This window comes from Gorilla gorilla, chromosome 16, assembly GCF_029281585.2.
Source record: "Gorilla gorilla gorilla isolate KB3781 chromosome 16, NHGRI_mGorGor1-v2.1_pri, whole genome shotgun sequence".
Classification (NCBI taxonomy): domain Eukaryota; kingdom Metazoa; phylum Chordata; class Mammalia; order Primates; family Hominidae; genus Gorilla; species Gorilla gorilla.
In genome coordinates this window covers 79,261,774-79,288,692 of record NC_073240.2, presented here as the reverse complement: position 1 = coordinate 79,288,692, position 26,919 = coordinate 79,261,774, and the positions used below count along the sequence as shown (strand labels likewise).

The window sequence follows — 26,919 nt, the reverse complement described above, 5'->3', positions numbered from 1 at the left end:
CCGGGCCCCCCAGTAGTGTGCCTCTTGGTTATGCGATTTCTAGAGCAGGCCACGTGCACACCAACTGCACTTCGGGAAATCGCCCCAGGTCCCGGTTCACAGAATTGCCAGGAAAATGACAGCTCTGAGTCCACATGAAAGGCATTCTTGGAAAATGTCTCTCCGCCCTCCCTCCTTCCCCAGCTGGAGAACTTTTTGCTGTGAATTGTTGCAGCAACTGCTGGGATCAGTTTGAGAGGAGGGAGCTGGGTCTCATTTCTTTATTGCTCCAATGTGTGCAGAATCGACTCAATTCTCCGGTAATTTCCCTTCTCTCCATCTCCCCATGTAATGAAGATGCCCACAGAAGTGGAAACAGCAGACAAAGGGCTTTGGGTTCCCTGGACTCTCCTGCAAAGCTCCCCAGCCACATTCCAGACCCTCTAACTAAAGTACAGAGGGAAGGGGGAAGGGACTGTGGGGTCTGGGTTGTAAACGTCCCCCCTGCACCAAGTTACCAGGAAGTGGACAAAGAAGCAGCAAAGGGGCAGTTCCTCCATGTCGTCTGCACATCCCAGAAGTGATGGCCGCGGTCATTACTGACAAAGATGTACCCATGTTGGTGGGTCTGGACAGGAGGAAGTGGAAAACGGCAAAGTAAGGCTGCGGACTTTCATCGGGACGTGAAGCTACATCGTACTTAAGCATTTGCTCTCAAGTGGAGTTTTTTTTGTTTTTGTTTTTGTTTTCTGAGACGAAGTTTCGCTCTTGTTGCCCAGGCTGGAGTGCAATGGCGTGATCCCGGCTCAACACAACCTCCGCCTCCCGGGTTCAAGCGATTCTTTTGCCTCAGCCTCCCGAGTAGCTGGGATTACAGGCATGTGCCACTACGCCTGGCTAATTTTGTATTTTTAGTAAAGACGGGGTTTCTCCATGTTGGTCAGGCTGGTCTCAAACTGCTGACCTCAGGTGATCCACCCGCCTCGTCCTCCCAAAGTGCTGGGATTACAGGTGTGAGCCAACGTGCCCGGCCTATTGCTTTTTTTTTTTTTTTTTTTTTTAAATAGACACAGGGTCTTGCTATGTTGCCCTGGCTGGTCTTCTCAGCCTCTCAAAGTCCTGGGATTGTAGGCATGAGCCACCACGCCCAGCTTCAAGTGGAGTTTTGTTCGCACTTAGCCCCTCCAGGGGAGCAGGGACGAGTACCTTGTCACACTTTGGGGATTATGTTTCCAACAGCTCCAGTTCTGTACAGCAGCGCTGTCCTATATACATTTTTTTTTTTTTTTTTTTTTTGAGAGAGAGAATCTCGCTCTGTCACCCAGGCTGGAGTGCAGTGGCACTACCACAGCTCACTGCAACCTCCGCCTCCTGGGTTCAAGCGAGCATGTCTGGCTAATTTTTGTGTTTTTAGTAGAGACGGGGTTTCACCATGTTGGCCAGCTGGTCTCAAGCTCGTGACCTCAAGTGATCCACCCCCCTCAGCCTCCTAAAGCTCTGGGATTACAGATGTGAGCCACTGCGCCCAGCCTCCTGTAGATCTTTCTGCATGGGATGGGAATGTTCTATCTCTGAGCCATCAATAGAATAGCCACCAGCCACATGTGGCAATTCAGTACTTGAAATATGGCTAGTGCAACCGAAGAACTGAATCTTTACATTTCGTTTAATTTGAATTAAGTTAAATAGCCACATGCGGTTGATGGCATCTTATTGAATGCTGCAGTCCTAGAGTTTGGCTACTCAAAGGGTGGTCTGATGACCAGCAGCATCACCTGAGAGTTCATTAGACCTAAGCTCCACCCCAGGACTATTGAATCAGACTCATGTTAACAAGATCCCCAGGTGCTCCATGTGCACATTAACATTTGAGAAGAGTTTCTCTGGAGCACAGCCAAGAACAAAGGAGCAGCAAGTAAAAAATAACAAAGAAGCAGAAGAAAAAAAAAAATCTGGTGGATTGGGAGAACAGCTATCACAAATTCTCTGTACCTTTCTCATATAATTCCCTCCACACTCATTTAGGGTATACTAATGCTTACTTTGGACACAATTGCAACATCTTTGGCTACAGTGTGTTATTTTCCAGCCTGCAATAGATTAGAAGCAGCAGTATAGAAGCAGCTAGAGGCACAATTAGAGCATCTTTACCACCACTGCAAAGTGCTACATGAATGTAAAAATGCTGATTGCCCGTGCCATTTTGGAAGGCAAGGTCTGGAGCATCTCTCCAAGACCATATTAGAATTTCTTTACTAGCATTCTGCAAGCCAGGGCAGCGTTCCAGAATTTCATTTTTAAGTACATGTTAGTGTCCGGCACAGATAATAAAACACATGCTGCATGCCGATGAAATTTAATGTTCAAGCTAAATAATAAAATGTTTTATTTATGGGCAAATTTTACATCTCCCCATAGGGAGATAAGTTAGTGCGCAAGCCCTTCCCACTTCTCCTAGGTCTGATGCGAAGCCAGCTTGTCTCCCCTTGATACCCCAGGGGAAAGACGGGGTGGTGGGGTGGGGGTAAGGTAAGGAATACAGGGAGAGAAGGCTCTATACTTATTAGCCTGGGTACAATGTAGCTGAATGACAATTTTACAGGGTTTTCGGTGTAAGGACAGTGGAGGAAGAAGTTAAATAGGACTACCTTTCTGACCTCGGCCGAGTCTCAGTTGTTAAGTTAGGCAGGATTGATGGAGAGGGCTGTGTTTGAGAACTTAAAAAAATAAAAATTAAAAAAACAAACAAACAAAAAAAAGAACTCTAAAGAGACCACAGATGATTATGATTATGCTAGGAAGGATTCCCAGCCCTTACAGACCTTATCCTTATCAGCTTGCTCTTTCATTTCAGGAGTCAATCAGCAAATGTTGATTAAGCTCTTACCATGTGCCATGTATTGATCCTAGCTACTGGGGATAAAGAGTATGAAGCAAATCAGAGGCCTTGTTCTCAAGGAGCTTGCATTCCAAGCACAGGTTATGGGGCATAAACATGAGATTTCATGAGAAGGAGGCAGCCCCTGAAGGTCTAGAGGAAGGGCGTTCCAAAGAGAAGGACCAGTAAGGGGCCGACAGCATGTGTTACCACATTCCAGGAAAGTGGGGGAGTGGAGTGAGACAGGATGGGGGTCTGGAGGAGCGGGTAGACCATGCAGGGCCGTGGTAAGGTGGTAGAATAAGCTGTGTCTCAAGCAGAGGAGTGATATTGTCAAAGCTCACCCTGGCTGAACTGTGGGAGTTTGGGGAAGAAGCTGTTGTATTCCATTTGACAGACAACGGTGGCTTGACTGGGGGCAGTTGTGGAGGTGTAAGAAGAGGCTAGATTTAGGATATATCCTGCAAAGGGAGCTGATGAGTCCTTCTGATGAATTGGATGCTCGTGCAAGGGTTGAGCTCAGTTGTCTGAGCAAGTGGGTGAATGATGGCATCATTTGGAGGAGAAAACTAGTATATCTTTCTTTTTTTTTTTTCTTTTTGAGACAGAGTCTTGCTCTGTCACCCAGGCTGGAGTGCAGTGGCACAATCTCAGGTCACTGCAATCTCTGCCTTCTGCGTTCAAGTGATTCTCGTGCCTCAGCCTCCCGAGTAGCTGAGATTACAGATTAATTACAGATTACAGAGTGCACCATCACGCCAGGCTAATTTTTGTATTTTTAGTAGAGACGGGGTTTCACGATGTTGGCCAGGCTGGTCTTGAACTCCTGACCTCAGGCTATTCACCCACCTCGGCCTCCCAAAGTGCTGGGATTACAGGTGTGAGCCACCGCGCCTGGCTGAAAAAGCTAGTATTTCTTTAAGTTTGAGATGCCATTAACTATCCATGAGGAATAATATTTAGGAAGTTGGATGTGAGTTTAGAGACGGATTGGAGATTTATTTAAATGTGAGGGTCGTCAGCACATAGAAAGTGTTGAAGCTACAGGACTGAGAACAGAGAACAGTTAGGAATGGATAAGAGAGAAGACTGAGCCCTGGGCATGCTACCCTTTAGAGAACTGATGGAGGAGGAGAAGCCAGCAGATGAGACTAGGAAAAACGGCTGGAGACGAAGGAGGAGAAGCTGGTGGAATTAGTCACCATGTCAAATGCTGCTGGGAATTTGAGTAAGATGAAGACAGAGAAGTGATCTGTAGCTCTGGGCTGGTATAGGTCACTTGTGACTCTGAGAAGGGCCTTTTTAGAGTCAGCATGGATAGAAGAGCCCCATTAGAGTGGACAGAGGCATTTACTTATATACCAAGGACACCAAGAAATGAGTAACATCAGTTGGCTCTGGGGAGGGAAACCAGGTGACTGGGACCAGGAGTGGAGATAAGCTTGCTTTTCATCATGTGCTTCTTTCGTACTATGTTACAAGCACCTATTCAAAATGCCACAATGGGGTGAGGAAAGAATGGGCAGTAAAACAGAAGAGTGGGGACACCAAATATAGACAACTCCTTGGAGATATGCCGGGAAAAGGAAAAGAGAAATGGGTTAATGTGGGGCCACACTAAGGTTTCCTAAGAGGACGTTTACGCATGGATGAGAGTGGTCCTGCAGAGAAAGGGAGATGGACAGTGTGGGAAGGAGAGGCGATAACTGCAGAAGCGAGATCCTTAAAGAGGCCCAGGTGGGGCTGACCTGAGATGGAAGTCAGGACAGACATTTCATCTCATGTGGCAGGAAGGAAGGTGGGGCTGTAGGTTTAAATACAGTGCGATGGTGGAATAGGCAGGGGAGATGCTGAGGTCATCAGTTAAGGGTGTTGGGGCAGGGAGAAGGTATTGAAGTTTCAAGAAAAGAGAATGGAGGCCTGGCCTGGCCACTACCCACTCTCCTGGCGCAGCCACAGTCTCGGCTGCTGCAGGATGCCTGGGGGTCTGGGTGATCCATGGACAGCAGTGAGGGCTACATTGACAGATTACGGCAAAGAGCAGAGCAGTGAGCTGGAGGCTAGGGAGTCCGTCTACTCTGCCTCCTTCACAGACAGGTGTCTCTCAGCTACCGCTGCGTAGCTCCAGTCCTGCTCACGTTCTCTCACCAGGAGTACATCTGTGCTGTAAGGATGTTCAGGGGATGAGTGAACAGGAGTCTCAAAGTGTCATTAACTGGCTTGATTGCACCTTGATCCAACTCTGCTAACAACTAGTCTTCCAAAGTACAAATGGACTCTCATCATACCACATTCTCCTTCAGTAGTGCTTCACTTGACGAGGTCGCGCTAAGTGTTATCAGAAAATCCACCCTGGCCAGGTGCAATAGCTCACGCCTGTAATCCCAGCACTTTGGAAAGCCGAGGTAGGAGGATTGCTCAAGTCTAGGAGTTTGAGAGCAGCCTGGGCAATGGGGTGAGATCCTTGCCTCTACAAAAAATTTTTTTAAAAAAATTAGCTGGCCACTGATCTGTTCTGTCTCTACAGATTTGGCTGAGCTTCATTCTACTGATCTTTCCAACCGCTTTATTTTAGTTGTCCCTCATGGTGGCAGCCCTTCTTGGGCTCCCTCAGGTTTGCACCATGCTCTGAGCATCCATGACAATCCTTGGCTCCTCAATACCCCAAAGCCAACAATGGTCCAATACCAATATCATATTGTCTCCACTCCATCATCACCAACCCAATGCCAATATCCAAGGCCAGCACCTCAAATTCACCCAGCCCCTTGTCCCATCATCAATATCTCTCCCTAAAGCTATCTGGTGTGTTGCTACCAGCTGCTCTTCTGAATTCCTGGTAGTCCCAGCTCTGTCCCATTCCTGTATTCCCATGCTACCCTACTCCCTGGTGGCCCCTCACCACCAAGAAGCAGCTAAGGAGCCAAAGGACCACAGCTGAAGATCCTCTCAGCCAAAGAAGAATCAAGGCAGGCCTCCAAATGCAGAGGAAGCCAACTAGCCAACTAGAAGGGAAGTATTTCCACCTTTTTCTCCCCAGAGACGCTCCACCCCCAACTATCACACTTCAAGTTTATGACCCTAAACCTCAACTAGGCACTCAACACTGCCAAATGAACCTCAAACTGCTTTAGGAAATCTGCTTACCATTCCCTAGAGTGATCATTTCATACATTGTTTCTTCTTCTCTGATTTGAAATTTTAAGTCAGTTTATTAAGTTCAACAATGAAAGCTATCAGAAGAATATTCCCAGCTTGGCATGGTGGCTCATGCCTGTAATAACAGCATTTTGGGAGGCTGAGGTCAGAGGATTGTTTGAGACCAGGAGTTTGAGACCAGCCATAGAGAGACCTTGTCTCTACAAGGAATTTTAGATATTAACCAGAAGTGGTGGTGCACACTTGTAGTCCCAGCTACTTGGAAGGCTCACATGTGCCCGGGAAGTTGAGGCTGCAATGAACTATGATCACACCACTGCACTCCAGCCTGGGTGACAGAGCGAGACCCTGTCTCAAAAAAAAAAAAAAAAAAAAAAAAAAAATTCTCCTTATAATTATTTCTTCTTGGAGAAAAGGAAAGGAAAATCAAAACCCTCTGAGCATAGCCAGGATGCTGTGGCAGTTGAGCTTCTCTGCAGATGGGGACAGTCCTCTGGTCAGTGGAGTCACTCTCTGGGTCAGCAGGTTTGGAGTCTGGATCATCCTCCTCATCCCCCGGCTCCAGGTCATCCATTCCTGGAACAAAGACTCAATTACCTCCACATTGTTTCCAGCATCCTCCAAGAACTGCATATCAGATGTGTCAAGATTTGGATCTGTTTCAAGTAGCTGTTTCCCACTTAATTTATTTTTTCCTGCTTGTTCCTCTTCCATCCATTTCTTTTTAATTTCCAAGCCTTCTGCAGCAAACTCAGCCTTCCAGTTTAAGACATTCTCAATTATAACAGGAATACCATAGAATAATTGCTTTTCAGCTTATTTGGATTTTTTGTTTCTTTTTTTTTCTTCTCTTCTAGTTTTTTTATCTGATCTATTTCATTTAATTTTTCTTGCAGAACTGTCACTAAAGATAATCACCATACCAAGATTTTCTTCAGCCTGTAATGCTAAGATTTTTTAAATGTCTGAGACATTATCTTCTAGATTTTCTGAGAATACTTCATAAAGGCAAGCTTTATCTGGGTATTTCTCTTTGTCTGTAAACTTGAGGGTGGTCTGGACAGTTTCATCATTTTCTCCAGCCTCAGATGTCACAGTAATGGTGAAGCTGGCTGGATTTTCTCTTTTTTTCTTTACTTTTTTTTTGAGACAAAATCTCACTCTGTTGCCCAGGCTGGAGTGTAGTGGCAAAATCACAGCTTACTGCAGCCTCTACCTCCTGGGTTCAAGCCATCCTGCCACCTCAGCCTCCTGAGTAGCTGATTCTACAGGGGCCCCAGTTTGGGCAGGCGGCAGCAGTGGCACCTGGGGAGCTCCCACCAGCTCCACGGAGTGTGCAGCCCCAGCCAAGCCTCCCTGCTGCAGCCTGCATGATGGAAGCCGCTGCCCTCAACAGCACTATACCCAGCACATAGTAGGCCTTCAGCTGAGTGTAACCTGGGTGTGGTGGCTCACTCCTGTAGTCCCAGCACTTTGGGAGTCCAGGGTGGGAGGGTCGCTTGAGCCCAGGAGTTTGAGACTAGCCTGGGCAACAAAGCGAGACCTCATCTCTAAAGATAAAATAAAAATTAAAAAAAAAAAAAAAGGATGGCCGAATAGGAACAGCTCCAGTCTACAGCTCCCAGTGTGAGCAACGCAGAAGACGGGTGATTTCTGCATTTCCAACTGAGGTACTGGGTTCATCTCACTAGGGCTTGTCGGACAGTGGGTGCAGGACAGTGGGTGCAGCGCACCGATCGTGAGCCGAAGCAGGGCAGGGCATTGCCTCACCCGGGAAGTGCAAGGGATTGGGGAATTCCCTTTCCTAGCCAAGGGAAGCTGTGACAGACGGTACCTGGAAAATCAGGACACTCCCACCCTAATACTGCACTTTTCCAACAGTCTTAGCAAACGGCACACCAGGAGATCATATCCCGTGCCTGGCTCAGAGGGTCCCACGCCCATGGAACCTCGCTCACTGCTAGCACAGCAGTCTGAGATCAAAATGCAAGGCGGCAGCGAGGCTGGGGGAGGGGCATCCACCATTGCTGAGGCTTGAGTAGGTAAACAAAGTGGCCAGGAAGCTCGAACTGGTTGGAGCCCACCACAGCTCAAGGAGGCCTGCCTGCCTCTGTAGACTCCACCTCTTGGGGCAGGGCATAGCTGAACAAAAGGCAGCAGAAACTACTGCAGACTTAAACGTCCCTGTCTGACAACTTTGAAGAGAGTAGTGGTTCTCCCAGCATGCAGTCTGAGATCTGAGAACGGACAGACTGCCTCCCCAAGTGAGTCCCTGACCCCCGAGTAGCCTAACTGGGAGACACCTCCCAGTAGGGCCTGACTGACACCTCATACAGCTGGGAGCCCCTCTGAGACGAAGCTTCCAGAGGAAGGATCAGGCAGCAACATTTGCCGTTCTGCAATATTTGCTGTTCTGCAGCCTCCGCTGGTGATACCCAGCAAACAGGGTCTGGAGTGGACCTCCAGCAAACTCCAACAGACCTGCAGCTGAGGGTCCTGTCTGTTAGAAGGAAAACTAACAAACAGAAAGGACATCCACACCAAAACCCTATCTGTACGTCACCACCATCAAAGACCAAAGGTAGATAAAACCACAAAGATGGGGAGAAACCAGAGCAGAAAACCTGAAAATTCTAAAAATCAGAGTGCCTCTTCTCCTCCAAAGGAACACAGCTCCTTGCCAGCAACAGAACAAAGCTGGATGGAGAATGATTTCGATGGGTAGAGAGAAAAAGACTTCAGATGATCGGTAATAACAAACTTCTCTGAGCTAAAGGAGGATGTTCGAACCCATCACAAAGAAGCTAAAAACCTTGAAAAAAGATTAGATGAATGGCTAACTAGAGTAAACAGCATAGAGAAGACTTTAAATGACCTGATGGAGCTGAAAACCATGGCCTGAGAACTACATGACGCATGCACAAACTTCAGTAGCCGATTTGATCAAGTGGAAGAAAGGGTATCAGTGATTGAAGATCAAATGAATGAAATGAAGCGAGAAGAGAAGTTTACAGAAAAAAGAGTAAAAAGAAATGAACAAAGCCTCCAAGAAATATGGGACTATGTGAAAAAAACAAATCTACATCTGATTGGTGTACCTGAAAGTGAAGGGGAGAATGGAACCAAGTTGGAAAACATTCTTCAGGATATTATCCAGGAGAACTTCCCCAACCTAGCAAGGCAGGCCACCATTCAAATTCAGGAAATACAGAGAATGCCACAAAGATAAGAGCAACTCCAACACACATAATTGTCAGATTCACCAGAGTTGAAATGAAGGAAAAAATGTTAAGGGCAGCCAGAGAGAAAGGTCAGGTTACCCACAAAGGGAAGCCCATCAGACTAACAGCAGATATCTTGGCAGAAACTCTACAAGCCAGAAGAGAGTGCGAGCCAATATTCACCATTCTTAAAGAAAAGAATTTTCAACCCAGAATTTCATATCCAGCCAAACTAAGCTTCATAAGTGGAGAAATATAATCCTTTACAGACAAACAAATGCTGAGAGATTTTGTCACCAGCAGGCCTGCCTTACAAGAGCTCCTGAAGGAAGCACTAAACATGGAAAGGAACAACTGGTACCAGCCACTGTAAAAACATGCCAAATTGTAAAGACCATCGATGCTAGGAAGAAACTGCATCAACTAATGAGCAAAATAACCAGCTAACATCATAATCACAGGATGAAATTCACACATAACAATATTAACCTTAAATGTAAATGGGCTAAATGCTCCAATTAAAAGATACAGACTGGCAAATTGGATAAAGAGTCAAGACCCATCAGTGTGCTGTATTCAGGAAACCCATCTCACACGCAGGGACACACATAGGCTCAAAATAAAGGGATGGAGGAAGATCTACCAAGCAAATGGAAAACAAAACAAAACAAAAAGCAGGGGTTGCAATCCTAGTCTCTGATAAAACAGACTTTACACCAACAAAGATCAAAAGAGACAAAGAAGGCCATTACATAATGGTAAAGGGATCAATTCAACAAGAAGAGCTAACTATCCTAAATATATATGCACCCAATACAGGAGCACCCAGATTCATAAAGCAAGCCCTTAGAGACCTACAAAGAGACTTAGACTCCCACACAATAATAATGGGAGACTTTAACACCCCACTGTCAACATTAGACAGATCAACAAGACAGAAAGTTAACAAGGATATCCAGGAATTGAACTCAGCTCTGCACCAAGTGGACCTAATAGACATCTACAGAACTCTCTACCCCAAATCAACAGAATATACTTTCTTCTCAGCACTACATCGCACTTATTCCAAATTGACCACATAATTGGAAGTAAAGCGCTCCTCAGCAAATATAAAAGAACAGAAATTATAACAAACTGTCTCTCAGACCACAGTGCAATCAAACTAGAGCTCAGGATTAAGAAACTCACTCAAAACTGCTCAACTACATGGAAACTGAACAACCTGCTCCTGAATGACTACTGGGTACATAACAAAATGAAGGCAGAAATAAAGATGTTCTTTGAAACCAATGAGAACAAAGACACAACATACCAGAATCTCTGGGACACATTTAAAGCAGTGTGTAGAGGGAAATTTATAGCACTAAATGCCCACAAGAGAAAGCAGGAAAGATCTAAAATTGACACCCTAACATCACAATTAATAGAACTAGAGAAGCAAGAGCAAACACATTCAAAAGCTAGCAGAAGGCAACAAATATCTAAGATCAGAGCAGAACTGAAGGAAATAGAGACACAAAAAACCCTTCAAACAATCAATGGATCCAGGAGCTGGTTTTTTGAAAAGATCAACAAAATTGATAGACTGCTAGCAAGACTAACAAAGAAGAAAGGAGAGAAGAATCAAATAGATGTAATAAAAAATGATAAAGGGGATATCACCATCGATCCCACAGAAATCAGAGAATACTATAAACACCTCGACACAAATAAACTAGAAAATCTAGAAGAAATGGATAAATTCCTGGACACATACACCCTCCCAAGACTAAACCAGGAAGAAGTTGAATCCCTAAATAGACCAATAACAGGCTCTGAAATTGAGGCAATAATTAAGAGCCTACCAACCAAAAAAAGTCCAGGACCAGACGGATTCACAGCTGAATTCTACCAGAGGTATAACGAGGAGCTGGTACCATTCCTTCTGAAACTATTCCAATCAATAGAAAAAGAGGGAATCCTCTCTAACTCATTTTATGAAGCCAGCATCATCCTGATACCAAAGCCTGGCAGAGACACAACAAAAAAAGAGAATTTTAGACCAATATCCCTAATGAACATTGATGAAAAAATCCTCAATAAAATACTGGCAAACCGAATCCAGCAGCACATCAAAAAGCTTATCCACCACGATCAAGTTAGCTTCATCCCTGGGATGCAAGGCTGGTTCAACATACACAAATCAATGAAAGTAATCCAGCATATAAACAGAACCAAAGACAAAAACTACATGATTATCTCAATAGATGCAGAAAAGGCCTTTGACAAAATTCAACAGCCCTTCATGCTAAAAACTCTCAAAAAACTAGGTATTGATGGGACATATCTCAAAATAATAAGAGCTATTTATGACAAACCCACAGCCAATAATTCAGACTGAATGGGCACAAACTGGAAGCATTCCCTTTGAAAACTGGCACAAGACAGGGATGCCCTCTCTCACCACTCCTATTCAACATAGCGTTGGAAGTTCTGGCCAGGGCAATCAAGCAGGAGAAAGAAATAAAGGGTATTCAATTAGGAAAAGAGGAAGTCAAATTGTCCCTATTTGCAGATGACGTGACTGTATATCTAGAAAACCCCATCATCTCAGCCCAAGATCTCCTGAAGCTGATAAGCAACTTCAGCAAAGTCTCAGGATACAAAATCAATGTGTAAAAATCACAAGCATTCCTATACACCAATAACAGACAAACAGAGAGCCAAGTCATGAGTGAACTCCTATTCACAATTGCTTTAAAGAGAATAAAATACCTAGGAATCCAACTTACAAAGGATGTGAAGGACCTCTTCAAGGAGAACTACAAACCACTGCTCAACGAAATAAAAGAGGACACAAACAAATGGAAGAACATTCCATGCTCATGGATAGGAAGAATCAATATCATGAAAATGGCCATACTGCCCAAGGTAATTTATAGATTCAATGCCATCCCCATCAAGCCACCAATGACTTTCTTCACAGAATTGGAAAAAACTACTTTAAAGTTCATATGGAACCAAAAAAGAGTCTGCATTGCCAAGACAATCCTAATCCAAAAGAACAAAGCTGGAGGCATCACGCTACCTGACTTCAAACTATACTACAAGGCTACAGTAACCAAAACAGCATGGTACTGCTACCAAAACAGAGATATAGACCAATGGAACAGAACAGAGCCCTCAGAAATAATACCACACATATACAACCATCTGATCTTTGACAAACCTGACAAAAACAAGCAATGGGGAAAGGATTCCCTATTTAATAAATGGTGCTGGGAAAACTGGCTAGCCATATGTACAAAGCTGAAACTGGATCCTTTCCTTACACCTTATACAAAAATTAATTCAAGATGGAATAAAGACTTAAATGTTAGACCTAAAACCATAAAAACCCTAGAAGAAAACCTAGGCAATACCATTCAGGACATAGACATGGGCAAGGACTTCATGACTAAAACACCAAAAACAATGGCAACAAAAGCCAAAATTGACAAATGGGATCTAGTTAAACTAAAGAGCTTCTGCACAGCAAAAGAAACTACCACCAGAGTGAACAGGCAACCTAGAGAATGGGAGAAAATTTTTACAATCTACCCATCTGACAAATTGCTAATATCCAGAATCCACAAAGAACTTAAACAAATTTACAAGAAAAAACCAAAGAACCCCATCAAAAAGTAGGCAAAGGATATGAACAGACACTTCTCAAAAGAAGACATTTATGCAGCCAACAGACACATGAAAAAATGCTCATCATCACTGGCCATCAGAGAAATGCAAATCAAAACCACAATGAGATACCATCTCACACCAGTTAGAATGGCGATCATTAAAAAGTCAGGAAACAACAGGTGCTGGAGAAGATGTGCAGAAATAGGAACATTTTTACACTGTTGGTGGGACTGTAAACTAGTTCAACCATTGTGGAAGACAGTGTGGCGATTCCTCAAGGATCTAGAACTAGAAATACCATTTGATCCAGTCATTCCATTACTGGGTATATACCCAAAGGATTATAAATCATGCTGCTATAAAGACACATGCACACGTATGTTTACTGCAGCACTATTCACAATAGCAAAGACTTGTAACCAACCCAAATGTCCATCAATGATGACTGGATTAAGAAAATGTGGCACATATACATCATGGAATACGATGCAGCCATAAAAAAGGATGAGTTCATGTCCTTTATAGGGACATGGATGAAGCTGGAAACCATTATTCTGAGAAAACTATTGCAAGGAGAGAAAACCAAACGCCACATCTTCTCACTCACAGGTGGGAATTGAACAATGAGAACACTTGGACACAGGGTGGGGAACATCACACACTGGGGCCTGTCGTGGGGTGGGGGGAGGGGCAGGGATAGCATTAGGAGATATACCTAATGTAAATGACGAGTTAATGGGTGCAACAAACCAACATGGCACATGTATACATAGGCAACAAACCTGCACGTTGTGCACATGTACCCTAGAACTTAAAGTATAATAAAAAATAAATAAAAATTAAAAAATGAGTGTATTGAATGAATAAACAATATCTTTGCCAACAAGGAGTGATGCCAAAAAGCTGGACACAATTTTTTGCAATGAGCATATATTACTCTTACAATCAGAAGAAAACACATTATTATTATTTTTTTTTATGGAGTCTTGCTCTGTTGCCCAGGCTTGAGGGCAGTGGCAGGATCTTGGCTCAATTCAGCTTCTGCCTCCTGGGTTCAAGCGATCCTCCCACCTCATCCTCTTGTGTAGCTGGAATTACAGGTGAGTGCCACCACGCCCAGCTCTTGAGTAGCTGGAATTACAGGTGAGTGCCACCACACTCAGCTCTTGAGTAGCTGGAATTACAGGTGAGCGCCACCACACCCAGCTAATTTTTATATTTTTAGTAGAGATGGGGTTTCACCATGTTGGCCAGGCTGGTCTCAAACTCCTGACCTCAAGAGATCAGCCCGCTTCGGCCTCCCAAAGTGCTGCGATTACAGGCATGAGCCACTGCACCCAGCCAAGAAAACAGATTTTTAAAGTGGTGGTGGCCCTTGGAGTTCTGCCTCAGTCCTCTGTTTTCTCATTCAAATGGCCTCCCTGCACTCAGTCCTTTATGCCTGTGTTCCCTTCTCACCTAGCCGCTGTCAATTCCCACAAAACTCATCTCCCCTGCTCCTCTTCAGGCCCAGGTAGCCAGGTGCCTGCAGGGCCTCTCCTCCTGAGATCCCCTGTTGCAAACATATGCGTTATCTCTAGGCCTCTGCCCCGCCCTGCTCCACTTCCTCTTCTCTGCCTCAGTGACCAACCCCACCAACCTCCCTGTGCCAGCATCCTGGAGGCCTCTTAGACTCCCCTGGCCCATATCCAACCCACCACCAAGCCCTGGCCTTCCACCTCACATGATCCCTCCTCCCATCCCTGCTGCCACCACTGATCCCCGTGGTCCTCTGGTTTCTCCTGTGTGGGCACCAGCTGCCCTGCCTCTATTCCTGCCTCAGCCAACCCATCCTCCACACTTCAGCCAGAGTGACTGTCCTCCAGAGTAAATAGGGTCACCTGACACCCTTTCTTAAATATCTCTATCCTCATAGTCTGCAGGATAAAGTCCAAATTCCACAGCATGGGCCATTCAGGGTTTTCTGCCTACCTCTCTATTTACCAGTCCCCAGCTCCTCCCGTGCAGGGAACACCTCCAGGCCCTGTGTCTGCTGTTACGTCTGCCTGGAACGCCCTCTCCCTCTTATACTGGAAAACCACCCATTACAGGGCTCTGTTCTGTGAAGTCTTTCCTGACCCATCCAAATGGAGGTGTGGTTCTCTCCTCCACATTCCCATACAACTGTGTACCCCCCTCACCACCAGACTGTGTGCCCTCAAGAGCAGGGCCCTGTGCAGCCTCAGCACCTGGTGCTGGCCTGGCACCGAGTTGAGTGCTCATTCCCTGAGAACCCGCATAAGGTGCCCACACCAGGCCTTCCCAGTGGCTCTGAAAATGAGAGCATAGTGGGACCTGGGAGGTAGCCTTGGCCCTCGTGGGTAAAGATGGTGTCCTCCTTGTTCTTGGCTGTGTCCCATTGCCCAGCACAAGGGCTGAAAATAGTAGGGGCTCAGTAAAGCCTCAGCATGCAGACATGAATAAAATGAACCCGGGGGCTGAAAAGGCCCACAGATCTTCTGCCTAGCCCACATCACCCACCTATGCCTCAACATTTCACAAAGGAGGAAGTTGAAGTCCCCCCAAGGGCAGGGACTTGCCCAAGGTGAAACACTGGATTCCTTCCCTGACAAAAGACCAAAACCCAGGTGTCCTTCTTCCCAAGATTTCTTCCTCTCCAAAATCTACCAAGGCAAAAAAGTTTCCAAAGAGCAGGTGGGGCTTATTGCTGACACCCCCAGCCCCATGCCTGAGCACATACTATGGGCCAGGCTTAGTGTTGGTGTTCTCAGGCATTACTGCGTGTGCTCCTGTGTCAACATGAGGAGGGAGGCACTATTATTATTTCTGTTTTACATCTGAGAAATTGGAGGCTCAGGCTGCTGAAGTTACATGACAAGAAAGTGCAGAGTCCGGGCATGGTGGCTCACATCTGTAATTCCAACATTTTGGGAGACTGAGGTGGGAAGATCGCTTGAGCCCAGGAGTTTCAGACTAGCCTGGGCAACATAGTGGGATCCCATCTCTAAAATATATATATATATATATATATATTTTTTATTATATATATATTTTATTATATATAGAGAGAGATCCCATCTCTAAAATATATATATATATGTAGAGAGAGAGAGAGAGAGAGGCAGGTGTGATGGCATCTGCCTATAGTCCCAGCTATAGGAGGCTGAGGCAGGAGGATTGCTTGAGCCCAGGAGTGTGCACCACCGCACTCCAGCCTGGGTGACAGAGCAAGACCCTTTCTCCAAAAAATAAAAAATAAAGTGCTGGAGACAAAATTTGAATTCTGGGCCGGGCATGGTGGCTTATGCCTGTAATCCCAGCACTTTGGGACCCCGAGGTGGGGGGGATCACTTGAGGTCAGGAGTTCGAGACCAGCCTGGCCAATACGGTGAAACCCCGTCTCCACTAAAAATACAAAAATTAGCTGGGTGTGGTGGTGCATGCCTGTAATCCCAGCTACTCGGGTGGCTCAGGCGGCGAATTGCTTTAACCTGGGAGGCAGAGGTTGCAGTAAGCCGAGATCGCACCACTGCCCTCCAGCCTGGGCAACACACCAAGATTCTGTCTCAAAAAAAGAAAAAATTGAACTCTGACCTGACTCCAAGATTGGCATTCTCAGATCCCATGCTCCGCCCCTGGATGGCTTGGCTAGGAGTGTCTGAGGGGCGGGGCTGGCAAAGCAGTGCCTCCTACATGAGGGAGAGGGAGAAGACCTGATAGGGTGATGGCGTCTCTGGGACCTGGTCCAGCACTTGGAAGCCTGAGAGGAAGGGGGCCTCTCTTCCCAAACACCCTATGGCAACATGCCACAGGCCCTTCTCCACCCCTGTCTCTGCTGGTCTCAAAACTTGCAGTGCATTTCAAAGGGGATAAACCTGAAGGGCTTCTATTCAGGTGAGAGAAAGGCAGGATCCAAATGAAAGTCAGGTTGCACCCAGAGATGTTCAAAGCTCTTGTCATGGGGCATGGGGACTCTTCCCTCCATGCCCTGTAGGCCCATCCAGTCCCTTCTCCACAAGCTAAACATGCCCATCTGTGTCCCCAAACCAGCAATAGTTGTTGGTTTTCAACTGGATAAACTCCAGATCCCTTAGCTTGGCATTCAAGCTACTCTGGGATCCCATTTTTGACTATTTGTCCTACCTCATTCTCTCGCTAAGCAAGCTCTTTGCATCATCAAGTTAGGCTGCTCACCATTCCTCTAAACATGTTTGCTGCTTTCCTGCCTCTGAGGCTTTGCCCATGCCTTCCCCTCTAGAGTGCTTTTCATTCCCATGTTCTCCTATTGAAATCTTACCATCCTGGACAGGCACAGTGGCTCACGCCTGTAATCCCAGCACTTTGGGAGGCTGAGGTGGGCAGATGACTTGAGGTCAGGAGTTTGAGACCAGCCTGGCCAACATGGCGAAACTGTCTCTACTAAAAATACAAAAATTAGCTGTGTTTGGTGGCTCGCACCTGTAATCCCAACTACTCAGGAGGCTGAAGCAGAAGAATTGCTTGAACCCAGGAGGTGGAGGTTGTAGTGAACTGAGATCGCGCCACTGCACTCCAGCTTGGGCAACAGAGTGAGAGGCTGTCTCAAAAAAACAAAACAAAACAAAAAAACAAAAAAAAAAAGGAAAGAAACCTTACCATCCTTTTAAGCCCAGGTCCACTGGCACCTTCCCCTTTTCCCCTTCCATAGATTTTTTTTCTCTCTCTCTCTTAAATCCCAGGGCACTTCACTTTGTACAGACCTGCTGGCTCATGTGTGGATTATCTGTGTCTGTGCCCTTCTCCTAGATACCACATGTGAGGGCAGCAGCAGTGTCCTATTCATCACCATAGCCCCCCGAGGGCCCTGTGCTCAGTAGGTGCTCTAGGAATGTCTATCGGACTAATAAAGGCATGAATGGACTCCTAAAATCAGTGGGAAGCATTTCTGATCCAAGGGAACCTGCATTTTAACAGGGACCACCACTTGCTCTAACGCAGAGAAATTATCCAAAACTAGGAAATAAAGCAAAAGGAGTATTATGTGCCCTTTAAAAGTCTCCTTAGAGTATGTCTGACTTACTATTTACCGTTGATTAGTGCCCAGACTTTGTAAAAACTGATGTTAACTGTAGAAAATTGATGTTGCAATTAATTTCTATATACTTCAAAAAGAATAACCGTGAAGGTTGTGATTTGGTTGTCCTGCAGGACATTAACCAGTTTTCTATGTTACTTAGCTATCTTAAGTAACCAGCATTCTTACTTAGCCATCTTAAGTAGCCAGCATTCTTTTTTCACTGACCATACTTCAATTTCTAATATCTTCCTTTGAACCAGCTTTGCCATTCTGCTGGGTTCCCTCATTCATGAGTTAAAAAAATCTTTCACTTGTGTTCACTATATGTTTGTGTAAGAGTTATGTCTTTTAAATTTTTGAAAATTATGCTTTGACACAACTTTGGGCACATTAAAATAATCTGTGAGGCACTTAAAAGATATAGAATCCCAGCAATTTGGGAGGCCAAAGCAGGCAGATCACTTGAGCCCAGGAGTTCGAGATCAGCCTGGGCAACATGGCAAAAACCTGTCTCTACAGAAAATAAAAATAAAAAAATTAGCCAGGCATGGTGGCACACACCTGTGGTCCCAGGTACTCAGGAGGCCAAAGCAGGAGGATTGCTTGAGCCTGGGAGGTTAAGGCCGCAGTGAGCCACGATCATGCCACTGCACTACAGCCTGGGTGACAGAAGAAGACCCTTTCTCAAAAACAAAAACGAAGAAAGATACAGAAACCCAGGTTCTACCTCTGGGATTTTGATCCAGAAACTTCTGGATGGGACTTTGCTGCCTGTTTTTCTAGTACTCTCAGAGAATTCTAATTAATAATCAGAGCTGAGAACCTCTCTGCTGAAGGGCAACAGCCTTTACTAGGCTTTTTTGTTACCACAAACAAGCACTCGTTAAATGTTTGCCATTATTGCCTGGCACAGTGCATGCACCTCTAATCCTAGTTACCTGGGAGGCTGTGGCGGGATGATTACTTGAGCCAGGAGTTCAAGTCTGTGGTACAATATGATTGTGTTTGAGAACAGCCACTGCACTCTAGCCCGGGCAACATGGTGATACTCCATCTCAAAAAAAAAAAAAAAAAAAAAAGCCTTTGTTATTGTTAGCTCTGATGATGGAACTTCAGACACAGGGATGACGATTTGGTGTACTGGTACTCTGGGTGTTCCTGAAATCATACCAGCTTCACATTGGGCCTTTTGGATCATGAGAGGCCATGGTATACAATGCCAGGTGTATCATTGTATTAGTTTCCTTGGCTGCTGTAACAAATGGCCATATACTTAGTAGCTTGCAACACGGATGTATTATCTTACAGTTCTGGAGTTCAGAAGTCTGAAATAAGCCTTACCAGGCTAAAATCAGGGTGTGGCCAAGGCTGTTTTTTTCTGTAGGATCCAAGGGAGAGTCTGTTCCTTGCCTCTTCCAGCTCCCGGCGGCTGCCAGTGTTCTTTGGCTCATGGCTACATCACTCCAGTCTCTGCTTCCGTGGTCACATGGCCTTCTCCAACCACCCACTTTGATCTCCTCCCTCTCCTTCTTATAAGGACCCTGTGATCACATTCGGCTCACCCAGATAAACCAAGATAATCTCTTCATCTCAAGATCCTTAATCTAATCGTAGCTTCAAAGTCCCTTTTGCCACCTAAGGTAACAGTCACACTTTCTGGGGATTAACGGGTGGACATTTGGGGAGGCATTATTCAGCCTACCAGAGTTATCCTTCTCTGCAGCCTCAAGATCCAAGGCATCACCCACTGCTGAGAGCTGACCACTCCCCCACCACCCTACATCACCTGGAGCCATGGAGGACCCACTGTGTTCTGAGTGTAGGGGATCAGATAGAGCAAGTGGAGGTTTTGCAAACCTCCGAAACTAGGGCTCCTATACTGAAAACAGTAATAAAGTTGGAATTCCAGGAGACAAGAGGGAGAATTTAGAGGCAGCTGCCTGTAGGTGGTCCGTAAAGCCAACATGAATGTCTGCCTGTCACACAATCAGGTCGCCGCCACCTCTCTTCAGTAGCAGTCTGCCTTCTAGGCTGCAGCTTTATTTACTGTTGTATTAAGTTATTAAAATGAAAAAAAACCCCACCTATCTACTGTTTATTTTCCTAGATAATAGAAACTAGTTAAGATTGCTGCATTATGTCTCTGTTAAGTAATTATGATCTAAGAGCTCCACAAAAGCCCGTCAGAGAACAGGCAGAAGGTTCATTTTCCTCCCTACATCTGAATGTGGCCTGGGTTTGCAAGGGCAAACAGGGACACTATGTGCAGTGGAAAAAGGCCTGCCTTCCACAGCCCCGTGCCAGGGTGAATGGCTTGGCAAGTGGGGTAGGAGTTGGGATATCTGGCAAGTGGAGTAGGAAAGCCAGACTCCCTTGAACAGTGAACAACCTGCGCATCTGAACACAGCAGCCCTCTTTTCCCATCTGCATCCACATCCTCCCCTCTATATGTGAACTCATTTCACCAGATCTTAGGGTTTACAAACTCTCAAAGCATCCCCAATATGACCTCAACAACCCCATGAGGCTGGCCAACTTGGTATCACTGTCCCATTTTAGAGATGAGAAAACTGAAGTTAAAGACATGAATGATTTGCCATCACCTGGCTAGTGGGTGATGCAGTTGGATGCAGAAGTGTCCCTTTCTCGACATCACTCAGTGCAAGGTGGCCCTGGGGTGGGGAATGGGGCATGCATTTTAGTGGGCAAGGCTTTCATCTGGGCTGTCAGCAGCCCAGACTTCAGGAAGATCCTCTTTAAGAAAGCTACCCACTTCCCATACCTCTGCCTGCCCGCCTCAGGGTTCTCACGTTCTTCTAATCCTGCCTCTGAGACACTCAGCAGATGCCACGCCCCCTCAGCATGACTGCTTCTGCTTCCACAGTGCAGGCTGTGGGGCAGATGATCCACATTTACTTATTCAAAGAAGTGAGGGATTTTATCCCTAATTGAACAGGCGTGTAACCTTGCTGTGGGTCCTGACTGAGGGATGTCACACCAGGACACAAGCCTTCTGGCTTTTCATGAAGCATCAGGATCAAAGGCAGAGAAAGCTCAACCCACACTGACAGGAGGAAGAGACAACCTCCTTGGAGGACCTGGAAAACAATTTGGCACCTTGTTTTGGTGTAACTGAAAAGGTGCTCTAACTGGGAGCCTAGGGTTGGCCAAGGCAGGCACGTGGGTTCTGCTGCGCAGCTCAGCAATGCCCTAGGCTCAGCGTTCCCTGCCTTTTCCCACCGAAGGGCCCCAGACATCTCACCCATCCTTTGTTGGAAAATCTTCTACTCCCTTGCTGGCAAGAGATAAAGCCCACCTGGAGATTTATGATGAAAACACTCACCAGACCAAGGAACCCACTGGAGAGGGCATGCAGTGGAGTAGGGGGTCACAGATGGAATTCAGAAGGTCTGTGGACTGGGATGAGTCATAATAAAAAAGGACGTCTCTATTTTCCCTACCCTCTAACTGAAGATCAGCATTTCCTTCCATTATGAATGCAGACAACAAATCCCAGCAGTTTTATCAGCACTTAGCATTCTGTCCCACAGAATTCACTGATATTTTCACACCACATCACAATGGCTACAGGTGTCTTGAGATATGGTTTACACTCTTCACTACTTCAAAATTATAGTAGTTATTAGACACACTGCTCTGCTGGATTTTTTTTTTTTTTTTTTTTTTTTTTTGAGATGGACTCTCACTCTGTCACCCAAGCTGGAGTGCAGTGGCGTGATCTCAGCTCACTGCAACCTCTGCCTCCCAGGTTCAAGCGATTCTCCTGCCTCAGCCTCATGAGTAACTGGGATTACAGGCATGTGCCACCAGGTCCAGCTAATTTTTTGTATTTTTAGTAGAGATGGAGTTTCACCATGTTGGCCAGGCTGGTCTCAAACTCCTGGCCTCAAGTGATGTGCCTGTCTCAGATTCCCAAAGTGCTGGGATTACAGGCATGAGCCACTGTGCCTGGCCCACTGCTGGATCTTAATTGATGGGTTAATAAAAAAATACATTTATATTTCCAGTTAAAAAAATATTTTGATAACCAAATCTCAATATAATTGGTTGCCTTTGTAATTCTGTTTTTGTTTTTTGTTTTTTGTTTTTTTTTTTTGAGAAAGGGTCTCATTCTGTCACCCAGGCTGGAGTGCAGTGGTACAATCTTGGTTCACTGGAGCCTTGACCTCCCAGGCCCAGGTGATCCTCCCACCTCAGCCTCCTAAGTAGCTGGGACCATGGTTATGTGCTACCACGCCCGGCTAATTTTTAAATTATTTTTTAGAGACTGGGTCTCACTATGTTGCCCAGGCTGGTCTGGAACTCCTGTGCTTCACGATCCTCCTGCCTCAGCCTCCCAAGTTGTTGGGACTATAGGTGTGAGCCACCATGCCCAGCCTCAGTATGTATTTTTAAAAATGTATTTAAAAACATTATTCTGAGCAGGGGTCCATGGCACCAAGAAAGTAAAAATGTGAAGAACTCGTGCGTACAAAGTAACTTTACAGAAGGAGGGAGGCCAGAGGTTATATCACTTAGGAGGAGAATGTCTGGTTGAAAATACACTTTCAGCTGGGCACAGTGGCTTATGCCTATAATCCCAGCATTTTGGGAGGCCGAGGAAGGCAGATCACCTGAGGTCAGGAGTGCGAGACCAGCCTGGCCAACGTGGTGAAATCCCGTCTCTACTAAAAATACAGAAATTAGCCAGGTGTGGTGGCAGGTGCCTGTAATTCCAACTACTCGGGAGGCTGAGGCAGGAGAATTGCTTGAACCCAGGAGGCAGAGGTTGCAGTGAGCCGAGATCATGCCACTGCACTCCAAAAAAAAAAAAAAAAAAAAAGAAAGAAAGAAAGAAAGAAAGAAAGAAAGAAAGAAAAGAAAAGAAAATACACTTTCTAGGTAGGGCACGGTGGCCCATGCCTGTAATCCCAGCACTTTGGGAGGCTGAGATGGGAAGATTATTTGAGCCCAGGAATATGGGACCAGCCTGGGCAACATAGAGAGACACGCCTCTACCCCCATCTCTAAAATTTCTTTTTTCTTTAAATTAGCAGGGCGTGGTGGTACATGACAATAGTCCCAGCTACTCAGGAGGCTGAGGTGGGAGGATCTCTTGATACCAGGAGTTTGAGGTGAGCTATGACCATGCCACTGCACTCCCGTCTGAGTAAGAGTGAGAACCTGTCTCAAAAACAAAAAAGAAAAACATTTTTTAAAATTACAGATTCTAGGGCCCTGTCACAGGCCAGGCTCTCTGGGAAGCAGACCCCGAGATGGAGTTTAGAGTTCACAGTTCTGAGGGTTTGTCAGTGTTGTGAGGATCTACACTTGTGGAAGGGCGGGATGGAAAGCAGGATTGGACAGTCTCAAGAGAGGCCTCAGCTGACCCTACGGGGAGCTCTGAAGATGGGATGCTCCTTCAGAGTTGCTCTAAGTTGGGGTGAGGGGGCCAGGCCTTTATGCCCCGTGTTCATCAGTCGTTAGATGCAGTTACCTCAGGGAAGGGATCTGATCTTGGGCAAGGCCGCTGTCTCCAGCTGAGGCACCTCTCAAAGAGGACTGCCAGCTAGCTGAGGGCTTCCTGCCAGCAGCACGCCCAGTAGCTGGGGAGAAAGTCATTCATTCCTATGGGAGGGTCTGGGTGGTGGCTCACAGAGTCCACTGAAGGCTTCTACTGCAGAATTATTGTAGCTAAATTCCTGAACGCGGTCCAGAGTCTATCATTTTTAAAGTTCTGTCAATGATTCGGATGGTCTGCCTGGTTTGGAAGCCCTCAATTTCAGGTAGTCAGAGCTCGAGAGGGCTCTGAGATCATGGAGTCTGAGGGACTTGGTTCGAGGCTATTCAGCCGGTCAGTGGCAGAGCCAGGAGGGTGCTGACCTGACCTTGGCCATGGCCTCGCTCCACTTTTAAATTTCATTCAACAGATATTTATTGAGAATCTCCCACCACCACGTGAGGCACTGGGGATGCACTAGTGAGCAAAAGAACACAGTCCCTGCCCTCGTGATACTCACAGTCCTGCCCCCCAAAATTCTCTCAGCTGCGCCTGCATCCACTCAAACACTGCTCATGAGACTGTGAGTTGGCAATCTCTATCAACGCCATAAATGTATCTACTCAGCATTTCCACTCCTAGGTATTTATCCTACAGCTAAACCTCCATGTGAGTGAAGTGACATACGTACAAGAATATTCACATATTCACCAGAAATTCTTTATAATAGCAAAAACCTGGAAACACCCTAGAGGTTGATCAATGGGGTTCTGGTTGAATAAACCATATCCTGGGTAAACATTAAAAATAAAAGAGGCACCTTTCTATACACTGATATGAAAAAAAAAAAACCCCAAAAAACAAAAACAAAACTCCCAAGGTATATCGGTGAGCAAAAAAAGGAAGATACAGATAATACCAATTGTAACATGCCACATTTGGGTGAAAAAAAAAGAAAAGATACATGTGAATTTGTTAAGATTTTCAGTGAACCAAGAGCTTTAACAAAGAGGGAAACACTCAGTCCAAATAGAAAAACAGAAACCACTCAAGGTTTTTCACACAGAGATCATTCATAATCAATTCATAATTCAGGAAATTGGTTCAGTAAGTGATACAAGAGCTGAGAAACCAAATACACCTATCAGCTGACCCAGGACCTTGGGAAATAATAGCCTGTAAGGGCTTAGCCTCCCAGAATACAGAGAAGAGAAGGAAGAGGCTGAGGAGTGAATTGCAGGTGATCATAATAGTGTCCAGGATAATATGTTTAATAAATGCATAGAGTACGTCCCAGAGGCCACATAAGAAATAGTCATGGTGCCTGTCTCTAGGAGTTGGAGACTAGGAAGGAGATCTGGATTATATAGGGTGCCCTTTGGCATGAGTGTATGTTGCCTATTTGAAACAAGACACTTGCCTGACATTCATATTTAGTATATTGGTAAAGGCAAAGCCATTATATTTTTTCACTGGAAAACATCCTCCTGGAAACGAAATGCCAGCAAAATCTCCCCACACATCTCCTGTAATTATACCCCCGAAGACAGCATACCAATTTTTTCTGTGCATGCTTTTCACAAGTGTCCTCTTCAAATCCTCCTTGGATGAAGCGCAGCCCTGAGAGAAGGCAGAGGCCACTGGAGTGGGGAGGATGTTTTCCTCTCATCAGCAGCTGGCTTGCTGTGTGATCTCACACCACATCTGTGGCCACTTAGGAAGCTGCCGGCTGGAAGGCCTCAGCTGGCATCCCGGAGCTGTGGTGCCTGCCAGCGCGTGTCTGAAAGGGCTGCTGCTTCACCCTCCGGGGAACAGCACACACTGGATGCCACTGGCCAAAGCCCTGGGTACCTACAAGGGAGGAAGATGCGGGCTCCTGGGCTCTGCCCTCGACTGACAAGTTCTGTAACTCCATATAGAAGATGGATGGTGGAAGAGGTAGAAAGGCCAGCTCTTGTCGTTGACAATCAACCTGGTAAACCGTACGAGGCACGGGAAGTAAAACTAACTTGCCCAAGGTCACGCTGCCCTACAATGACAGAGGTGGGATTCAGCCCAGATCTGGGTGAGATCATGAGTCCAGCCCTCTCACTGTGCAGACAGGGATACCCGGCCACTGAGGGTCACAGAGGCACCAGCCCGAGGGGCTCTGACCTTCCATGTCACCTCCCTTGTCCCTTAGGGGGTCTCAAATCAGACTGCCCCAACTCTGCTACAACTCTCAGAGCCTCAGTCTTCTCTGCTATCAAGTGGGACTTTACTACATATTTAAAAGATTGTTATGAGGTTTAAATTTATCAATGACTATAAAGCATTTAGCACATAGTGGGCTCAACAAATGCGAGTCCATTTCTTCCTTTTGTTTCAGTATCTTAATTCCTGCTCCTCGTACTGAAACCTCGCAGGGTTACTAGAGGCTCAGACAAGAACACCGACCTCTCTACAAAAGCCTCGGGCCGTACCGGAGTCCCACTGCTGGGCCTGGGAGCTGGGCTGTGCATCTGTGGATCCTTCTGCCCTGAAATCCAGATCCATGTTTGCTTGGCATGCCGTCTTCCCTTGTAACTCAAGGCAGAGAATTCAAGTTGGGTTAACTTTCCTGCTATTAACATTTCCACAAATGCTTTCCCAGCTATTTTCATCAATTCTGAACAATTTTCTTAAGAAGAAAGGGAAACGCCCTCTCAGCTTCAGCCTCCTGCTCCTCTGGGTTCTCTGGCAGATGAACTTCTGTTTGCTCATCTGGGACTCTGCTCAGCTCCCTGATTCCTCTCCCCCCAGAACAAGGTGGTCTCAGTAAGTAGCCAGATCCACTACCCAGCGGTGCAGGTTGCACCTCTCTTTCTGAGTCTCCCAGGCAAGTGTTCCGGGCCTGTCTCCTGGCCCCAGAGCTCTTCTCTCTGCCTGGTGGAGGCCATTTGGTCCTCATGTGGGCCCAGTCCCTCTCCAGTCTCTGGGCTGATGCTGTCCATGGTTGATACTGATGGGAGGAGCCTGCAGCTGTCATTTACCTCAGTGACTTCATTCAGGTCAGCCTTGCTGTGGGCTTCCGGGTGACCTCCAGCCTAGAGGAGCCCCTCTGTCTTGTGAGAAACAGCCTCTGGCCCCGTTTCCCCAGGGCTTCATAGTCTATTGGGGCGACAGGCATGTCGTGAGAGGATCACAGCCCAGTGTGGCCAGGGCTCTGCAGGAGCAATGCAGGAGGAACTCGGGGAAAAAACAAATAAAGGAAGAAGCACTGAAGTTTTCCCAGATGAGTCAAAGACGGTGTTCTAGTTATCTCCTGCTCCAAAACATAGTGGCATAAAACGACCATCTATGCTTCCAGATTCCATGGCTCAGGAATTTGGATAGGACACTGCAGGGTGTGTCTTCCCTGCTCTGTGAGGCCTGGGCCTCAGCTGGGGTGACTCTAATGGCTAGAGGTGACTTGAAGATTTGGGCTGGGTTGGCTGGGCTGGCTGAAGAG

At 46.2% G+C, this 26,919-nt stretch overlaps 1 pseudogene; it reads right to left on the bottom strand.

Annotated features, from left to right (window-relative positions):
- Window positions 1-493: 493 nt before the first annotated feature.
- On the bottom strand, window positions 494-25,985 carry LOC101143210 (RWD domain-containing protein 1-like; annotated as a pseudogene).
- Between the last annotated feature and the right edge of the window lie 934 nt (window positions 25,986-26,919).